Source organism: Empidonax traillii, unplaced genomic scaffold, assembly GCF_003031625.1.
Source record: "Empidonax traillii isolate 1590-97213 ecotype Southwest subspecies unplaced genomic scaffold, ASM303162v1 scaffold1447:size107252, whole genome shotgun sequence".
Classification (NCBI taxonomy): Eukaryota; Metazoa; Chordata; class Aves; order Passeriformes; family Tyrannidae; genus Empidonax; species Empidonax traillii.
In genome coordinates this window covers 59,364-77,623 of record NW_020956640.1, presented here as the reverse complement: position 1 = coordinate 77,623, position 18,260 = coordinate 59,364, and the positions used below count along the sequence as shown (strand labels likewise).

The following is an 18,260-nucleotide window of genomic DNA, read 5'->3' as shown; positions in this document are numbered from 1 at the left end:
TAAGGCAATCCATCTACGTCCTGAGGACCTCACTGCCACCGTCCAAGCGTGCTTGGCCCCGGCAGATGAACCTCAGGATTAAAGGGTGGGCTCAGTTCCGCGCACACTGTGTCTCACCTAAAAAATCCAATGCGCAGGCTGGAAGGTGGAAAGACCTTCCCCGGTTCTTCGTTCGCGAAGAGACTGGCCTTATCTCCTATCCAAGGTGCGCCTCGAGGGTCTATAGCGGGGATCAAACCCCCCCCTCGCCATAAATGGCGCTCAACGTCAGACAGAACTCATCTTTCTTATTTTAAGAAAGATCTCTGCTCAATCGAGCTACTGATAGATTGGATCTCCGGAGTCCAGTTTATCCCAAAGACCCTACTCACTCAAGCGACCCGTGGATTCCGTCCACCCAGTCCCCACCGCCGCAACTGCTTGAGACCCCGGCACCTAGAGACCTGCCGCGCCGGAGAAACGAACCCCGGAACCACGCTGGCCTCGCGCAGCCCCGAAACTGCCGCTGCAGCCTGCCACTGCTGGCCCCAGCCTCTGCGCCCCAAGAGCCAGCCGCCCTGTGACCCCGACCGGCCCGAGCAACCGCCGCAGCAGGAACGCCCCGGTTCGGTTGCCACCGCGCGGTCTCGGCACCGCCGCTGAGCGACTTCCCCCTGCCACCTGCCAAAGGGTGCACCGACCACGCGTCGCTGCGAAACCGCCCCTGCGAAGAGTCTGCGCCGGGCCGGCCCTGGCCCCGAGAGGCGCCGCTACCGCGCGCGCCACTGCCGCACCGTGCCACGTGCCCCCCCCGCCGCGCGGAACTACGCTGCCACCGCGCACCATCGCCGCGGAAACCGCTGCCTCCTCCGAGTCGCCGGGCCCCATTTAAAAAACAAGAAACAAGCCTAACATAACAACGAGAGTCCTTCTCTTCCGTTCAAAAAGCCCTCGAAAACTAACAAACCCCGCTCACCATGCTCACAAGATGGCGCCGAGAGCTCCCTCTCCACCTTAAAGCATGCAAAAAAGCTAACCACGTCCCCAGCCCGGGATAATGTCAGCGTGCAACATGACTCCAGCCCAGACTCCACCCCTCCTCCTCCCCTCCGACCATGCAGCGTCAGGTTCCCCAGGGGGAGGGGCCGGAGCCTACATATCTCGAACTGCGCCGACTCCCTGGATGTAAACATCTGAAAAAATGGCAGCACCCACGAATCCCGGGCGGCAAGCAAAAACACTGACACCCCAACCTGTAGCAACACAGGCAGTGACTCCCCTGCCGCTGACAACAAGTGGCAGGGTCCTAGGAAGCAGGCTGAAGATGCAGGGGACCTGGAATTGATGAAAGTTTTCCCGGTTTTCCGAGAAAATAACCGGGAACCCCTATGGGAACCAGTCCCATATCCCATCCTACGGGACGCAAAAAAAGCAGTTACAGACTATTGATTGAACTCTCCTTTTGTGTCTGGAATGCTAGACTCTTTATTTGCAGCATACACCCTGACACCAACTGACATACGAGTAATTACAAAAGGGCTTTTAAACCTAATGCAGTATTCCCCTCTTTGAACAAGAGTGGAAAAAACTCATCAGGCAGTATGCTGAGAACTCACACCATGCACTGCGTGTACCTATACAAGACTTAATTAATGAATTTTATGGGGAGGGTCCATACTCCTCCAACAGGATGCAGACATGAATACCCTTTGGCAGACTAGTTAAAACGAAAAACCTGGCTGTACAAGCCATCAAAGCTGTTGCAGAAGCGACTACCACTTCTCCCTCATTTGCACACATACAGCAAGGCCTTAAAGAACCTTTTTATGACTTTGCCACATGGTTGAGGGAAGCAATAGCTAGGCAGGTGAAGTCTTTAGAGGCTCAAGATGCTCTGTTTATCTGATTAGCTATAGAACAAGCTAACCTAGATTGTCAACCTGTCCTCCATTCACTGGTTGACCCCACACCCATGTCCATGATACAAACCTGTAAGGAAATTGGCTCAAGTTTAAAAGCAAAATAATAGCAGATGCATTAATTGAGGCCGAACCAGTAAGGGTACAAGCCATCAAAGAACCAATCATGGAAGCAGAAAAAGCTAATAGTGTGTGCTACAAATGCCAGCAGCCAGGACACTTTGCAAAAGACTGCCCTAATCCAGATCCCACCCCCAAGTTTCCTAAGACTCTGTGTCCCAAATGCAAGAAGGGGTACCCCTGGGCACACTTTTGCCTCTCCACTCTCACCAAAGATGGGGATTCCATCCAAACCAAAGGAGGAGGAACCAACAGCCGAGCCCATAACCAGCAGTCTCACCGTATCATCCAGGGAAACGGATGGTAGAGCGTGTGGGACCACATGATGACCCCAAGAGTCCTGAACCTCCATCCACTAATGACTTGACAGAAATCTTTTTATTTCCCACAGACAACATAATCCTAGAGACTCTCGACATCATAGCAGTCTCTGTTCGCCCAAACCAAATCCCAAACAAAAATGACAAATTCCTACTGACTTCACACTTAGAATGCCATGACAAAGGGATAATTGTTATCCCAGAAATACTGTCTAACCTGAGTCCACATACCCTAACCATAAATGTCCAAGCCTCTTCTCTTCCAGCTCGACTATACACCGATGTTCCACTAGCTTGACTGCAGTCTCTGCAACTCCTGGAAGACTGCGCCCGAGGAGACCACCTCATGGTAAACTGGGTCAAACAAATTTCCCACAACTGACCCATGTAACATGTCACCTTTACTCTCCAACAGCAAACCAGGAGATCATGGTTAGTGGAATGCTAGACACGGGAGCAGACATGACAATTATAACATCATATCACTGGCCTACACACTGGAACACAACAAAAAGCGACACAGAAATCACAGGTATAGGCGGTCCACAGACTCCCATACAAAGTCAAGACATCATTCAGGTAACCAACCCTGAAAACCAAGTGGCTACCACCAGGCCATACATTTTAAACCTCCCCTTTACCCTATGGGGGAGAGACATTTTGGACCAATGGGGTGTTTTCCTCCCCTCAAATTTGTCCTAACGGCCGCTGGACACAGCCAACCACTTCGCCTGGATTGGGTTCCCTCCTCCCCAATCTGGGTAGACCAGTGACCAGTTAGAGGAGAAAGACTCTCCATCTTACAAGACTTAGTCCAAGAAGAATTAAAACTGGGCCACATCACTCCATCTAACAGCCCCTGGAATTCTCCCATCTTTTGTATCAAAAAATCCTCAGGTAAATGGAGGCTACTCCATGACCTCCGAGCAATTAATGCTGTCATCAAGCCAATGGGAGCCTTACAACTAGGGATGCCTTCAACAGCCATGATCCCAAAAGACTGGTCCATTGTTATTATTGACATCCAAGATTGTTTTTTCTCTATTCCCTTGCATCCTGCAGACCAGGAGAAATTTGCCTTTTCCCTTCCAACGCTGAACGTGGCAGAGCCTCTCCAACGTTATCAATGGGTTGTTCTACCTCAAGGGCTAAAAAACAGCCCCACCATCTGCCAGCATTTCATCTCCAACATCCTCTCTATCATCAGATCTGCCTTTCCAGATGCTATCTGCTACCACTACATGGATGACATTCTGCTCGCTGCAAGCACCTATGCCAAAGCCCAACGACTGACAAGCGCAGTGCTGGATACTCTGCAATGCAATAACTTTACTATCTCTCCAACCAAAATCCAGACTTCCTCTCCCTGGAAGTACCTGGTTTGGCAAATCACCAATTCAGCAATTGTCCCACAGAAAATCTCCATTCCCTTGCAGATCACCACCCTGAATGACCTTCAAAAGACTCTGGGTACCTTAAATTGGCTTCGCACTGTGGTGGGCCTTTCCACAGATGACCTACATCCATTGTTTGAACTCCTAAAGGGAGACCCAGACTTGACATCCCCACGGACACTAACCCCTGCTGCTAGGGATGCCTTAAAACTAATTGCCAACAAAATAAATCTCTTTCAGGTACACCGACGCCTGGAGAAAGAAGAAGCTGTTCTTGTGGTGCTGAGAGGATCCACTCAACCTTTTGCACTATTGGACCAGTAAGCTGTGTCTATGGGAGTGGATCTTCCTTCCCCACCAATTCACAAAAACCATAGTTTCCCTTCCGGAACTATTGGTCAAATTGTGTTACAAGGGCAGGACCAGGTGCTGGGAACTCGCAGGTGTAGATCCCGCCTACATCTACCTCCCACTCACTTCCCAACATCTAGAACAACTCCTGATCATGAGCCTGGACTTCCAAATTGCTTTATCTGACTTTGCGGGTGAAATTAAAATCCATTACCCCCCTTGCAAATTTATCCAAAACATAGACAAAATTCCCCTTCAGTACACTTCCAATTGGTCTCCTAATCCCCTTCCAAACGCCTTAACAGTCTTCACTGATGGCTCAGGCACCACAGGAAATGCTGTCATTGTTTGGAAAGAGGAGGATCATTGGCAACAAAACATTCACAAGGTCCAAGGTTCTCCTCAGTTAGTTGAACTGTCAGCAGTTGTTCGTGCCTTGTCTTTGTTCCCAGACAACCTTAATATAATTTCAGATTTGGTCTACGTAGTGGACCTTGTTAAACAGTGTGAGAATTCATACCTCAAAGAAATTAAAAATGAACAGTTATTTCGGCTATTCCAAAAATTGCTTTCTGCTGTAAATCACCGCTCTTCACCATTTTTTATCACTCATGTTCACTCCCATACCACACTTCCTGGTCTAATAGTAGAGGGGAATCGCCAAACCGACCTTTTAGCAGGGTCAGCTGTCATCCCACAGCCGTTAGAACAAGTCAAACTCTCCCACGACTTCTTCTATCAGAGCGCCCAAGCGCTACAAAAAGAATTTGACCTCACTCAAAAACAATATTGTGACATCATTTCAGCCTGTCCTGACTGCCAGCTCATCACTCCACTGCCTGCAGAAGGAGTAAACCCTCGAGGTTTGCTCCCACTACAAATTTGGCAGACAGATGTCACACACATTGACTCTTTCGGGAAATTAAAATTCGTTCATGTGTCTATTGACACCTGTTCAAATTACATTGTAGCCACCGCACACTCTGGTGAGAAGAGCCATGATGTACAGAAACACTTCACCACAGCCTTTGCTCACATGGGCATACCCAAACAAATCAAAACCGACAATGGACCTGCCTATGTAGCAAAGAACACTCAGGAATTCTTAGCCTTGTGGGGTGTGGAACACCGCACTGGTATTCCTCACTCTCCCACAGGTCAGGCAATTATTGAGAGAGCTCATCAGACACTTAAGTCCATGTTGAAGAGGCAAAAATGAAAGAGCAGTGGCCTCTCCCCACACAATGTCTGCAAAAAACCATGTACGTCCTCAACTTCCTCAACAGGATTGAGGACGGGCAGGCACCAGTTTTTAAACACTTTAGCAAAACAAACTCCATTCCCATTGAAAAAGCCAAAGTACTTTTCAAAGACTTAGTATCTGACAAATGATTAGGGCCTTTCCCCATCATAACCTGGGGAAGAGGTCATGCATGCATACTCACTGATACAGGTCCACGATGGGTCCCCTCAAGAAGGATCAAACCCTTCCTAGAGGACTCCAGATCCTCCTGATTCTCCTCCTCTTTGTTCCACTGTGGACTACCTCAACCTTCACAGTTCCAGACTGGATGCAGCAACCGACACAAAACATCTGGATCACCCTAGCCAAAGCCACCAACACAGACACAATGTGCCTTTCCCTTGACAGCGTGAGTCATCCCTTTAAAAGTTGTCTCGTGGGTATACCTGACTGGAACAGGTTTATCCAAAACACTTTCCTTGTAGATAATCTCCTTTTGTCTCCAAACACTATTTCCCAAACCCTTCTTCATCTAGGTACCCTAGACACTGATCCCCAAGAATTAGACCTTTTAGGCTCATCTGTCGCTACCACTTGCTTTAGATTTAAACCCACTACTAATCACCTTACCCTACAACCTATCTCCCAACTCTTCCATCTATTCTAACACCACCGCATGGTGCAATAACTCCCAACCTTACCCTCTTCCTACAGAGCGTTTCTCTCGACCCACTAAACTGCCTTCCACCTACTTTCTTATCTGTGGCGATAGAACATGGCAAGGCATCCCAAAAAACCCTGTAGGAGGGCCAAGTACCATTGGAAAACTTACTCTGTACAACCCAGCTAAATTACAAATAATCAGGAACCAAATTTCTGACAAACCCAAACTCATTCGAAACAAAAAATCATTTATTTTAATGCGCACCAAATCTAGACCACTCCCAATCGCTCCTGACTCTGGACCACCTGCACGCAAGGTCCCTCAAAACAATCCAACCAAGGTGGATGATCTAAACATCCATGTCCCACCAGATTGTGACCCCAAATTTCAAATTCGGTCCCACACAGAGATTCTGGGGTAGTTTTCCATTTGCCAAAACTGGTACAGCCAAAGCCCTCTCCACTCTAGCCCACATGGCCTGCTGGATGGCCAAAGAAGCCAATGCCACTTCTCTAGCCATTGAGGGCCTGATAGCAGACACCCTGAAAATCAAAGAAGCTACTCTCCAGAATAGAGCAACCATCGACTTTTTACTTCTTGCCCACGGCCACAGTTGCCAAGAATTTGAAGGGCTGTGTTGTCTGAACTTCTCAGACCACTCTGAGAGTGTGTACCAAAGCATCAACACTCTAAAACAACTTGTTAGTGACATCACCATAAACCAAGACAAAGGTTCTTCAGGTCTCTTTAGTTGGTTCCACTTTCCTTCCCTTTCTGATTGGGTCAACAAGGTTGTGAAAGGAATCACTTTGTTTCTAATTATCACTTTCTCCATCCTTGTCTTCCTTCCCTGTCTAATTTTTTGTGCTAAAAAATCAATGACTAAAAGTTTTTCCCAAGCTTTTCCAGTCCTGAAAAACACAAAAGGGGGAGATGTCAGAGGTGGGTCAGCTGAAGCCTATAGAGAATGGAGAAAAATACAGGAGGACTGCAAAGGAGCCTCAGAGGAAGAAATCGATCTGGAAGTGCTTTGACAGTTGCAGCTGCAGGAAGTGCCTGAAACCCAGCAATAAGACACAGCCTCACAGACTCCTGCAGAACTCCCCTGTCTGTGCCCCTCACCACTCCTTCCTTGCTCCCCCCTTCCCCTATATGGCCCAGACACATTCCCTGCAGCCAATCCGTCCAAATTCCCTTATCACTGACCCTTGGGATTTGATGTTCCTAGCAGGGGTCCCACCTTTATTCCCAAACCTTCTGTATCCCCCTGTATATAAACTGACGTCTTGTTTTAATAAACGTCATTTTGGGGTCATCAGTGTGTGACTATCTCCTATCCAAGGTGTGTCTCGAGGGTCTATCGCAGGCATCAAACCCCCCCTCGCCATAGGTGAGTGTTTAAATCCTTGTGGGAGACAGGTAAAAGTGTATTGCTGGCCCTCCTATGTGAAAGCTAAGGACTCTTGATCCTGTTCCTGCAGGGGAACCATAAAAAACATGTCTTTGATGTCAGTAGTGGCCATAATTTGATGGGTTTGTTCTTGGATGGTAGCTATAACCAACAACAGGACAAGGGGACATGGGCTCAAGCTCTGCCAGGGGAGGTTTAGGTTAGATGTTAGGAAGAAATTCTTTACAGAGAGGGTAATCAGGCATTGGAACGGCCTACCCAGAGAGGTGGCGGATTCAGCATCCCTGGAGGTTTTTAAAAAGAGATTGGATGTGACCCTTAGTGCCATGATATAGTAATTGGAGTTGGATCAGGGGTTGGACTTGATGATCTTGGAGGTCTTTTCCAACCCAATCTATTCTATGATTCTATTCTATGATTCTATTAACTCAGCTATATTTGGGACTGCTGCAGTAAGCCCCTTATTCATGTTAAGGTGTCCATGGTTTACCGTTAGCCTCCACTTACCATTTGTCTTCTGGATGGACCACATAGGAGAATTGTAAGGAGAATGTGTTGCAATCACTATTCCTTTTTCTTTAAAATCTCCAATAACTGGAGTGATTCCTTCTCTGACTCCCAAGGGTAAGGGGTAAGGTTTGACATTGGTTACTAGGGAGGGAGGAAGAGCAGAAGCAGGACTTAGTAAACACAGATGTGGGATTTCTTTTCCAAAAACCCATTCATTTCCTTCCTCGTCAGTCCAAGACCTTCCTTTAAGGAGATCTAACCCCAATAAATTAGCAGGAACTTTACCCAAAATCATTAGGGTTTCAACTGCTTTGTAATCCCCTGGTAACCAGCCCATCAAATCAGATGGGCTTCATATATTTAGCAAGGGCAAAAGGACTATAGTCCATAAGTTGGCAGGGCTGATCAGGAGGGCTTTAAACTAAGTTTGAAGGGGGAAGGGATTGAAACCGGGCTCTCCAGAGATGAGCCTAAGGGTGGAAAGCCCGCATCAAGAGTGAAACCAGCAGCCCAGCTGAAGTGCATGCACACCAATGCATGCAGTGTGGGTAACAAACAGGAGGAGTTGAAAACCATAGTGCAACAGGAAAGCTATGATTTAGTCACCATCACAGAAAGGTGGTAGGAGGACTCGCATGACTGGGGTGCTGCTATGGACGGCTACAAGCTCTTCAGAAGGGACAGGCAAGGTAGGAGAGGTGAGGGGGTGGCTCTGTATGTTAGAGAACCTCTTGACTCTGTGTAGTAGTAGTTAGGACGGCCAAAAAAGGTCCGACAGTCAGCTTTATTGCTTTATACAGCCTAATAATTTCTTTTTTCACACACTCACACACACTGTGAACAGAACCTTACATGCTTTTCTATTATTAACTCCCTATCTATAGTTTATTACTAGTCTTCACACATAATTGGATATTCAATCCTTATTTACATTCTTCTCTCACTGGTCAGTTCTGGTATCTTCTCAAGTTTTTCACGGTTCCTGTGAATTCCTCAGGGAAACGACTTCAAAACATCTAAGTCAAAATCCTCCTCCTCTGTATCCTTCATCAGGGGGTCTGTGGACCCGTCGCCTACCCCAACAACTCCGTAGAACTTGAAGTCAGTAACGATAAGGTTGAGTGCCTGTGGATCAGAATCAGGGGGAAGGTCAACAAGACTGATATCCTGGTGGGAGTCTCTTACAGACCACCCGACCAGGATGATGAGGGTGATGAATTTTTCTACAGGCAACTGGTGGATGTCTCAAAATCTCCAGCCCTTGTTCCTGTGGGTGACTTTAACCTGCCGGATGTCTGCTGGGAACTCCACATGGTGGAGAAGAGGCAGTCTAGGAGATTCCTGGAGTGTATAGAGGATAATTTCCTGCTCCAGCTGGTAAATGAGCCTACCAGAGATGGGGCCCCGCTAGACCTTCTGTTCACAAACAGAGAGGGCCTGTTGGGAGATGTGGTGGTCGGAGACCATCTGGGGCACAGTGACCATGAAATAATAAAGTTTGCAATACTCAGGGATGCAATGAAGGTCATCAACAAAACCTCTATGCTGGACTTGGGGAGGGCAGATTTCAGTCTTTTCAGAAGACTAGTTCAGAGTGTACCCTGGGAAACTACTCTTGAAAACAAAGGGGTACAGGAGGGATGGACATGCTTCCAGAAGGAAGTCTTGAATGCACAAGAGAAGGCTGTCCCAGTCTGCCAAAAGGCAAGTCGATGGGGAAGACAACCGGTCTGGCTGAACAGGAAGATTTTGAAGGAAATTACAGTAAAAAAGAGAACCTACCGATTATGGAAAAAAGAATTGGCTACTCAGGAAGAGTTTAGGAATATAATTAGATCTTGCAGAAAGAAAATCAGAGAGATGAAGGTAAAACTTGATCTTGCCACTTGCGTTAAGGATAACAAAAAGTCTTTCTACAGGCACATCAGTAGCAAAAGGAGGGACAAGGAAAACCTCCATTCTGTATTGGACATGGGTGGGAACACAGTTATCAAAGATAAACAAAAGGCTGAGGTATTTAACACCTTCTTTACCTCAGTTTTCAACAGTAAGACAGGTTGCCCTGAGGACAGATGGCTTCTGGAGCTTGTAGACAGGGATAAGAAGCTGAATAGCCCTCCTGTAATTCAGGAGGAAACAGCGACCTGCTAAGCCACTTGGATCCTCATGAGTCTATGGGACCAGATGGGATCCATCCTAGGGTGATGAGGGAGCTGGTGGAAGGGTTAGCCAAGCTGCTCTCCATCATTTACCATCAGTCCTGGCTCACTGGGGAGGTCCCAGATGATTGGAAGTTGGCAAATGTCACGCCAATCCACAAAAAGGGCTGCAAGGAGGACCCGGGAAACTACAGGCCTGTCAGCCTGACCTCAGTGCCTGGCAAGGTTATGGAGCAGATCATCCTAGGTGTAATCACACAGCACCTCCAGGATGGACAAGGGATCAGAGACAGTCAGCATGGGTTTAGGAAGGGCAGGTCCTGTCTGACCAACCTGATCTCCTTTGATGATCAGGTGACCTGCCTGGTGGATGAGGGGAAGGCTGTGGATGTGGTCTATCTGGACTTCAGCAAAGCCTTTGACACCATCTCCCACAGCATACTCCTGAAAAAGCTGGCAGCCCATGGCTTGGACAGGAGCACTCTGTGCTGGGTTAAGACCTGGCTCGAGGGTCGGGCCCAGACAGTGGGACCAGTTGGCGGTCAGTCACTAGTGGTGTCCCCCAGGGATCAGTGCTGGACCCAGTTCTATTTATCTTTCTTGACGATTTAGATGAGAGGATTGAGTCCACTATTAGTAAATTTACAGATGACATCAAGCTGGGGGGGAGTGTTGATCAGATGGAAGGCAGAAGGGCTCTGCAGAGGGACCTGGACAGACTGAAGAGTTGAGCTGATTCCAACGGGATGAGGTTCAACAAGGTCAAGTGCCAGGTCCTGCACTTTGGCCACAATAACCCCATGCAGTGCTACAGGCTGGGGACAGTGCGGTTGGAGAGCAGCCAGGCAGAAAGGGACCTTGGAGTTTGGATGGATAGGAAGCTGAACATGAGCCAGCAGTGTGCCCAGGTGGCCAAGAAGGCCAATGGCATCCTGACCAGCAACAATGTGGCCAGCAGGAGCAGGGAAGTGATTTTTCCACTGTACTCAGCACTGGTGAGGTCGCACCTGGAGTTCTGTGTCCAGTTCTGGGCCCCTCAGTTCAGGAAGGATATTGAGGTGCTGGAGCAGGTCCATAGAAGAGCAACCAGGCTGGTGAAGGGACTTGAGCACAAGTCCTGTGAGGAGAGGTTGAGGGAGCTGGGGTTGTTTAGCCTGGAGAAGAAAAGGTTCAGGGAAGACCTCATCACTCTCTACAACTACCTGAAAGGAGGTTGCAGCCAGGTGGGCATTGGTCTCTTCTCCCAGGTAACTATCAGTAAGACAAGAGGGCATGGTCTCAAGCTCTGCCAGGTTTAGGTTGGATATTAGGAGGAAATTCTTTACAGAAAGGGTAATCTGGCATTGACTTGGGCTGCCCAGGGAGGGGGTGGATTTACCATCCCTGGAGGTTTTTAAGGTGAGACTGGATGTGACACTGTCCCAGTTTACATGAGGCAAGGGTCTTTTCCTGAGGATGAGTTAGGAGAAAAGACCCAAACTCCTCTCTCTAAACAATTATAAATCCAAAATTAAGAGGCTCCGATTGAAGGAAAAACAAATTATGGAAAAGGGAAAAATAACAGCCCTTTATTAAAAGGTATGTGCGTACTAACAGAAACACAGAAAAAAACAAGTAAAACAACCAAGCAATACTCCAGTACCCACAAATAATCCCCTGAAGCTGCCTCCTCTTCCCTGGGGTCAGTCATGCCAGATGTGGGGTGCCATATGACGAACGTTGAATGTGGATGGGAGGGGGGAACCCCAGGCAAAGGGTTTTTTCTTTTACCCCTTGCTCTGGGGGCGAGCGTGCTCTCCCCCTCCCCCCCCCCACCTCACAGCACCTCATGGCCCCCAGAGAGACCGGGACGCCAGTAGCAAGCAGGGAGAGCAGGCAGAGAGAGTTTATTGTTTTGGGTAACTGCTTAAATAGCTCTTGGGGGAATTACAAAGTGACCAGTGGGAGTCCAGGAGGTCTTACAAACAACCAATGACAATAAGGGGTTAACAACCAATAGATGAGTTCCTAGTTATCTCTCAGACATTCCAAAGATACAGGTAAGGGATCTTGGGAAGGAGAAAGGTTTACACAAAGAGTTACACCACCATTTTGGAAACATGTTCACTTTAAACAACATTAGAACTTCGTCATACTTTTCTATACCAAAAGCAACATGAAAGCAAACTGCAGCCTGCACTCTACTGCCAAGGGAATTGAGAAGAACGCATTTGCAATGTCAGTAGTGGCATACCACCTCTCTGCCTTAGACTCCAGCTCGTACTGGAGCTCCAACATGTCTGGAACAGCAGCACTCAGTGGCGGGGTGGCTTCATTCAGGCCACGATAGTCCACAGTCAATCTCCATTCTCCATCAGACTTACGCACAGGCCAGATGGGACTGTTGAAGGGGGAGTGGATCTTGCTGATCTCTCCTTGGCTCTCCAGCTCACGGATCATCTTATGGATGGGGATCATAGAGTCTCGATTTGTTTGGTACTGCCAACGATGCACTATTGTAGTGGCAATTGGCACTCGCTGTTCCTCAACCTTCAACAGTCCCACAGCAGAAGGGTTCTTCAAGAGGGCAGGTAGTGAATTCAAATGCTTAGCTGCCTCTGTCTCCACAGCAGCTATTCCAAAAACCCATCTATGTCCCTTGGGGTCTTTGAAATACCCATTCCTAAGGTAGTCAATGCCCAGGATATGTGGGGCATCTGGACCAGTCATAATGGGGTGTTTCTGCCACTCCTTCCCGGTCAAGCTCACTTCAGTTTCCAACACGGTCAACTGTTGAGACCCTCCTTTCACCCCATCATCATCAACTGGGCAGGCTGATTTGGTCTTATATTTCCTCTTTTGGATAGGGACAACCTCCATTGACTTGTTTGGTCCCTTGGCATTGCCTTATCTGGAGTCACCCTTGTATCAGGCCTCTCATTTTCATCTTTTCCTTTTCCCTGTGAAGGTTGCACCCATACTGAGCAGTTTTCTGTAGGCAACTGCTAAAACCTCACATGCATCTGCCACCTGCCTCTCTATGGGTCTACCACGACCTCTCTCCCTCACAGTTGTCATTATCTTTGTAGGGTTTAGGAGTTGTTTGAGAGTGAGTTTCCATGTTGTAGGAATTGAACAACTTTCTAGAAATTTACCCATATTCTCCCATGGCCCATGCCATTCGAGGTTTTCCACCACTGAGACTGGTTTCTGTGCCCGTTCTTGATAATTCCTGACCTTAACTACGAATATTAGATATGACACCATGGCACAAGCTTGCATGAGAAGCCCAAAAAGTAAAACGTCTCTTACATCTAAAGAGAGTTTAAATTTCCCAGAGGCCATTGTATTGGAACCAAAGGGAAAATGTATGAAGGGTTGGGCAAATATACGCCCTTGTGTTTATCCATAGGGATGGGTGCCATTATCCTAAAAACCCCAGAGGAAACAGTGTAGGCTAGAGCAGTAATATATCCTTGAGAACATATCCCGAACAAAAATAACAGGTGCTGAGTTTGCTATGTCATAAAACCAATGCAAGAGCTCTAATATACTTATTGCAATGAGGGTCGTAGTATCTGAGCTGAAAAACATCAACAGATGGGACAGAGATTTCGGCATAATTATATACCACAGAAAAGCAACGACCCCAGATTTCATGGTGCCTACAGGTTCATAAACACGTATAAAGTCACACAAGGGCAGTTATTCCTTTTCCACTTTTCCTCCTTTCTGAGAAAAGACCCAAACTCCTCTCTCTAAGCAATTATAAATCCAAAATTAAGAGACTCCAATTGAAGGAAAAACAAATTATGGAAAAGGAAAAATAACAGTCCTTTATTAAAAGGTATGTGTGTATTAACAGAAACACAGTGCAATTCCAACCACAGTCAATAGGGGGCACCGTTGGATCACTAGAGATGCAGAACTTGTAGTGTCCTGTTCCAGTCACCAGGTGGCGCTGTTGGATCACTGGTCACCACCACACGGGGGGACAGGGGGAAAGAAAGACAAACGTCCTGTGGGGTGTGTCAGAGAAAACCAAAAAAGACACTAGACCTTCTTTCCCTTCCCACACACTGGGAAAGGGGAGAGGGAGAGGGGGAAGGAAAAACAACAACAACAAACAAAAAAAAAAAAAAAAAAACAACCAAAAAATATTCTTCACTTACTCCGACTGGTCAAAACTGCTCTGCACAGCTCTCTCTCTCTCTCCCGGGGGAGCTCTTCGCCCGGGGAACAGTGAAAGGGAAAAGAAAAAAAGAAAAAAAAAATCTCCAGGGGAGAAGAAAAACAACAGCTCCTATCCGATGAAGATTTCAAGCAGGGCCTGCAGTTAGCCAACATCTGAGGAGCCGAGAGCAGCACCGAACCTCTCCTCCGATCTGTGCTGCAACCAACATCCCAGCCCACCAAACTCCCCCTCCCTCATTGCCCAGGAGACAAGAGAAAAAGGTAAACAATAGCCTTTCATCTGCCCTGTTTCCTAGGAGACTAATCTCTCAGCCATTAGCCAGGGAGCTAGCTCTTTTGTTCACCTGATAGCTCCTGATGGTTCTACACACAGGGCCTGGGGGAAGGGAAAAAAAAATTCCTTGCCTAGGTAAACCATGACAGGCACTTAGTGCCATAGTCTAGTAACTGTGGTGGTAGTGGATCAAGGCTTGGACTTGATGATCTCAGAGGTCCTTTCCAACCCATCTGATTCTATGATTCTATGATCTTACCTTTGCTGTTACCCGGGGTTGTATGTTTCCAAAAGCATCCACAACAAATTTTCCTTTACATGAGGGAGTGATTCCACATGCAGATGCTACTTTAATTTTCAGGGCAGATACTTGAGCTCCAGTATCTACTAAAAAAGTTACAGGGGTTTTGCAGGGATCAATTGGACAGGTTATTAACAAGTCTCCTTTGGAATATTTGGTAATATTTGGTAAGCTGTGTAACGTAAAACCAACCTTCATCCTCCGGCTTACCTATTGGGGAGAAAGAGAGGAGTTTCCCATCACCTCCCCTTTCTGTGATTCCTCCAGGGGAGGGGCTGTAGCAGGGACAGTTTTCAGGGATCCCTCCTTTGCTGGCCATTCTTGAATTAATATCTCTAATTTATCCATGGGTTTGCCATCCATTAGGGATTTTGGGATTCCTTTTTGCAAGCCTGCAATCCACAGGTTATTCCTTTTTTCCCTGTGTCCTCCAGTTTTAGTGGGTCTTCCTTGTCCAGGGGAGAATGTTACCTTTTGGAGTCTTGTTGGAGTGAGCAGCAAGCCCGCGGAGCCCCTGATGAAGGATGCAGGGGTGAAGGATTTTGACTTAGACATTTTGAGGTCATTTCCTTGGGGAAAAGCAGGGACTGCGAAAGACTTGAAAAGGTGCCAGTGCTTACCAGTCTCATCATGCCTAGGCTTCGGGAATGGAGATTTGAGAAGGGGCTCTACCCACGCTTGCTACAGGCGTGCTGATGGCTAAAAAGGCCAATGCGAGATAGACAAGTCCAGTTGCAGAAGGTACAGCAGAAAGACTCCCCAGGTGATATAGATGACACGTGATTCTTTCTGCGTTGTCTTTTCTCCTCGAGAGTGATCCTGCGTGTATTCTCAAAAGCAGCAGCAGCGTTATTGATGGTGTGTCTCCAGGCCTCCCGATTGGAGGCCAGGGTAGACCAATGGTGGTGATCAATATGGTCAAGGCTGAGGGATTGTTTCAGGCAGTCCTTGTATCTCCTCTTCGGGTCTTCTCTCTTGCGGCAGCCAGTGGCAAGTTCCCCATATAGCACAATCTTAGGGAGGCGATGATCCTGCATCCTGGAGACGTGCCCTGCCCAATGCACCTGAGTTCTCAGCAGCATGGCCTCAATGCTCATGACTGCTGCCTGTTGAAGGACAGACGTGTTGGTCACATAGTCAGTCCAGTGGATGTTGAGGATTGTACGGAGGCAGCGCTGATGGAAGCGTTCTAAGAGACGCAAGTGGTGGCGGTAAATGACCCATGATTCAGATCCATGGAAAAGAGTAGACCGTACAATGGTTCTGTAAATGCTGATCTTAATACTTTTCTTCAGGTGTTTGTTTTGCCACACTCTTTTATGGAGTTTACCAAAAGCTCTGTATGCCTTTGCTAACCTGTTGTCTATTTCAGCATCAATCTTACCATCCAAGGAGATGATGCTTCCCAGGTAATTAAACTGTTGGACTGATTTGAGCGCTGTTTCACCAATGGTGATATGGGGATGATGAAAGACTTCCTGAGGTGCAGGCTGATATAAAACTTCTGTCTTCTTCAAGCTGACTTCCAGACCAAAAAGCTCAGCAGCCTCTGCAAAGCAGAATGTTAGATGCTGCAGAACTACTTCTGTGTGGGCGACGAGGGCGGCATCATCAGCGTAAAGCAGCTCACGGACAAGATGATTTAAGGTCTTAGTGTGGGCCTTCAGTCGCCTTAGGTTGAATAGGCTCCCATCAGTATGATATCGAATGTAGACACCGTTTTCATCATCGAGGTCTGCTGTGACCCTTTGGAGCATCATGCTGAAGAAGACTGTGAATAAAGTTGGTACAAGAACGCAGCCTTGCTTCACACCATTAGCTATTGGAAACGGCTCAGAAAGTGCGTCGCCATATCTGACTTGACCGCGCTGGTCCTCATGAAGCGAGATGATCATTTTGAGGAACTTGGGAGGACATCCTAAATGTTCCAAAATCTGCCACAGACCTTTTCTGCTCACAGTATCGAAAGCCTTGGTGAGATCAACAAAGGTAACATAGAGTCCTTTGTTCTGTTCCTGACACTCCTCTTGCAGTTGTCTGAGAACAAATACCATGTCTCTGGTACCTCTGTTGGCTCAGAAACCATACTGACTCTCAGGTAGAAGATCTTCTGCTATGGTGGGTATTAATCTGTTCAAAAGAATTCTTGCAAGGATTTTACCAGCAATGGAGAGCAGAGTAATACCTCGATAATTTGAACAATCAGGTTTATCTCCTTTCCTCTTGTACAAGGTGACGATGACAGCGTCACGAAGGCCTGAAGGCAGTTCACGTCCTTCCCAGCAGCGCACCACAAATTCGTGAAACTTAACATGGAGTGCTTGGCCACCGTGCTTCCAGATTTCAGGTGGGATTCCATCAACCCCAGTTGCCTTACCAGTTTTTACCTGCTGTATTGCTTTAAGAGTTTCTCCCATGGTGGAGGCAGTGTCCAGTTCAGTTTTCACTGGTTGTTGTGAAATGTACTGCATTGCTGAGTCCTGAACTACACGGTTAGTACTGAAGAGAGTCTGGAAGTGTTCAGACCATCGATTCAAAATGGAAACTTTATCTGTGAGAAGCATTTGGCCATCTGCACTGAGTAGAGGGCTTTGAACCTGGTGTGTAGGACCGTAGGCTGTTTTCAGAGCCTCATAGAATCCCCTGTAATCACCTGTATCTGTGTGTAATTGGATTTTTTCCACTAGATTGGTCCACCACTTGTTCTGTATGTCACGGAGTGTCTGTTGTAGCTTGCTGCATGCAAGTCGAAAGGCTGCTTTTCTTATATGACAAGATGGTTGAGCAAGGTGGGCTTGGTGAGCAGTTCTCTTCTTACTCAACAATTCCTGGATCTCATGATTGTTTTCATCAAACCAGTCTTTGTTTTTCTTCAAGGAGAACCCTAAGGATTCTTCAGAGGACTGCAGAATGCTATTTTTAATAAGTTGCCAAAGCGCTTCGGGAGAGGGATCTGTGGAATGAACTTCAAGCCTGGATTGGAGATTTGCCTGGAAACTGTCCCTTACTGTAGCTGTTTGAAGACTGTTAACTTGAAGTCTTCTAGGAATGCTGCCCTTTTTAGGTTTGAATTAAGGTGGAAGTTAAGTTTACAGCGCACAAGGCGATGATCTGTTTGGCATTCTGCACTAGACATCACGCAGGTGTGACGAACATCGCGGATATCTCTCTGTCGGACCAAGATATAATCAATGAGGTGCCAGTGCTTGGACCTAGGATGCATCCAGGTTGTCTTCAGACTATCTTTCTGCTGAAAGATAGTGTTGGTGATGGTAAGCTGCTGCTCAGCACAAAACTCTAGCAGAAGGCAACCATTATCATTGCAGTTCCCAACACCGTGCTTGCCTAGTACTCCTTTCCAGGCTTCAGAGTTCTTTTCTACTCTGGTGTTGAAATCACCAAGGATAATGATCTTATCATCTGCAGGAACCTTTTGGATAAG

At 47.3% G+C, this 18,260-nt stretch overlaps 1 long non-coding RNA gene across 1 annotated transcript; it reads left to right on the top strand.

Moving 5' to 3' along the window:
* Positions 1-13,979: 13,979 nt before the first annotated feature.
* LOC114070138 lies at positions 13,980-18,046 on the top strand. The gene is made up of 3 exons (XR_003573879.1): positions 13,980-13,990; positions 16,788-16,792; positions 17,865-18,046. It is a non-coding gene; the product is annotated as an uncharacterized LOC114070138 (long non-coding RNA).
* The last annotated feature ends 214 nt before the right edge of the window (positions 18,047-18,260 follow it).